This window comes from Talpa occidentalis, unplaced genomic scaffold, assembly GCF_014898055.3.
Source record: "Talpa occidentalis isolate TD23 unplaced genomic scaffold, MPIMG_talOcc4v2.1 talOcc4.5, whole genome shotgun sequence".
Classification (NCBI taxonomy): Eukaryota; Metazoa; Chordata; class Mammalia; order Eulipotyphla; family Talpidae; genus Talpa; species Talpa occidentalis.
Window position 1 is genome coordinate 139,635,415 of NW_023604861.1, and position 3,080 is coordinate 139,638,494.

Consider the following 3,080-nt stretch of genomic DNA (forward strand, 5'->3'; position numbering starts at 1 on the left):
TTTAACACCGTTATTGGTCTTTGGGTGGTTTTCCTTTGCTTCATATGGTTTTCGTTTTTATCAGTGTAATTTTAAAGTCTCCCCTTTCTCCCGTTCGCTGAATCTCAGCTTTGATGCTGAGTGGGTGACCCCGGCTGGTGCCCTGCGGCTCCCTCCGGGCACTGCCCAGCCCCAGCTCGCCCTCTGAAATGTCGCTGTTTGCCGTTCGCTGGATTGCGTTTAGTCAGGAGAGCTCATGGCAGCAAAGGTGCGAGGGTTTTCTGAAGAGTATCTTTCCTGTGCAGCCCCTTCATTTGCGGGCATTGCATCACTTTCATTGATTGCACATGTGAAAGCTTTACACAAAATTGTTTTGTGCTTTTCTGCTGTCAGAACAGAACGAACCAAAACCGAGGGGCTGTCAGTGTCACTGATGAGAAATATCCAAACAAATTGGTTTCTTTTTAACACCACATCCTCAGGGAGCCCCTACCATAGGGGCAGGAAGGGAGGGAGTGCACCGGCAGGGCCTGGGGGGTGGGGCCATGCCCAGCAGTGCCGGGATGGCCTCAGCTTGGGGCCTGCTGTGCAGCTGGAGGCCGAGTCCTCCCCTAACCCAAACCAGCAGTTTGTGGTTCACTGTGAGAGAATCAGACTTTGCAGCTCAGTCTGAATGAAAAGCTTGCAGTTGCCTCCACAAGGACAAACAATTGTTATTGCTGCAAACTAGTTTCATTCTTTCATGAGAAAATGAGCATATAAATGATGTGATTGAACATACGGAAGGAGAATCGCTGCTGACGTGAGCTTGAGGGCCTGCTTTGCCATGAGGCCCAGGCCGGAAGAGCACAGACGTCGGCGGCTCCAGTCAAGGATACCCACCGGTGACAGATGGCACCCCCACCTGCATCTGTGCAGAAGCCTAATTCCTCGCGAGGCCCTGGGGGTCCCAAGCTCCCTGCCGTGGTGGGCACATCCTACCAGGAGGGCTAGATGGACAGACAGACAGAGGGTGGGATGGATGAAGAAGACAGCTAGCGAGTGGCAGGATGGGTGGTCCAGGGGGGCGGGGTCAGGATGGATGACCCGCAGGCTGGGGAGGGGGCAGGTGCTGTGGCCGGGGAGCCATTCACGAGTAACATGACCCCTTGTTTCCAGCTTCCCATGCAGTGGCCAGTCTGTCCAAACCACAGATGGACAGTGGGGTTCAGGCACATGGAAAAACCAAGCAGCAGAGAAGGAAAGCATGCAGATGATGAAGACGTGCCCCTGGGGGTGTCCTGATCCCCTCTTTCGCCCTGGCAGCTTGGACATAAAGCTGACACAAGGCAGAACATGTCATGGGGGCCTTGGCACTGCTGGCGGGTCTGGCTGGCCTGGTCAGAACCATGGCATGCCCTGTCCAGCACTGGGCGTGCTCCTGCAGGTGAGTGCCACAAGCCAGAGAGAACATCTGCGGGCATCCCCAGACCCGCTGATAGCTGTTCAGCCAGGAACACGGATGGCTACGGCTGGGCATGGTGCTGCCTCCACCGCCCGGAGGGATTCCAGGCCCCACACACCAGCTGCCCAGCGGGCCGAGGCCAGGCAGACCTTCTTCCCCTGTCCAGGGCATGTTCTGCAGAGCTGCCTAGGTGAGCACCATGGTCATGTCCTGTCCTGCTGGCCTGACCCCCAGTGGGGAGGCCCCCGGGACCCCAGGGAAATGGCCAGTCCCAGCCACATGGGGAGGCTGGCCACCTGGGAGGGGCCTGACCGGCACACCCCTGGATGCCCAGTTCTCATGCTCACTTAGGGCCCCTCTGAGGAAATCCTTTGAGCACTGAGGATTTTAAGTGCTTGTTTGGCTTTTCTGTCCCTGCCCCACACCAGACCAGCTGAGGGTGTTCCCTGCCCAGTGGGGAAGGTGCGGGCAGGTCTCTGCTGGGAGGAGACTCAGGCAGGCCTGGCCAAGGAGAAGCTCGTAGCAGGCCCCGGAGCCAGAGCACCCCTTGTGCGGTGCTCCTGGGAACAGCCCGCAAAGATGAAGCCGAGGGCAAAGGGATGTTAGCACAGGCCTGGGTCAAAGCACCAGTTAGGGGAGAGGCCCTGAGAGCCAGGTCTTCCTGACAGGGAGGCAGCTGTCTCTGCCCCAGGGCGGGTTTTAAGAATGGAAGCAGCCAGGATATTCCAGGCCCATAACTTCCCAAGGGTGTCTCTGCAGGGCTCGAAGCAGGGGCCCCTCCCAGCTAGACAGGCCAGGGCCCAGGGCCACCTGTGTGTGACTCAGGCAGGCGGGGCTGCCTGTCTGGGCTGGGAAAACTCAGCACAGCAGGCAAATGATGGCTCAGTTGATATGTCAGTTTTGCAAAGTGGTTTTTTTTTTTTTTAAGGATTTATTTATTTATGCATACAGAACTGGGATACAGGCCAGAGGTGTGATAGGCGAGAGGATTCACCAGAGGCAGAGCAGGGAACAGAACAGGTGGATTGACTGAAGTACACTGCTGAGGGGAGCAGTGGGGAGTCAGGAGAGATCTGCTGCGTCCTGGGGGTCAGCTCCCTGGCTGGCTGGGGATTGAACTTGTGCTGTAGTGGCTGCAAACAACTTCACAGGTTGTGTCTTAAACCCTTGTGCCACCAGGGAGGCCCTGAGTTGTATGTTTTTAAAACAAGAATAAAGGAAATCAGAGGGAAAGCAAGTAAGGTGGGGAGGAGGGGGGAGGGCTGGGGGTGCGGCCAGGGCCTCGAGGGCCCGGTGCTGGAGCACCACCTGTGGGCCTGGCCAGCCTGCTTGAGTGACCCGTGAGCTTCTCCTCGTGTCCTCAAAGAACCTGGACACAGGGACTCCGACCACACACGTGTTTGCTGCCTGTGAGAGGCAAGAGTGAGCCCAAGGACTCACCTGCTGCTCCCACTGGACCCCCCACTCGCTGCATTCAGGGCCCCGCGCTTCCATCCAGACGTGGAGAAAAAGGACAGAAAGAGGCCAGAACCCAGACCTGTGTCCACCTGCCAGGCCATCCACGCTGCTCCATCTTGTCTCCACCTGCCCGCAGCGGCCACATACGTGGCCCACAGGCTGGGGCCTCCTGGTAGCTCTGGGGCTGGGAGGAGAGTGT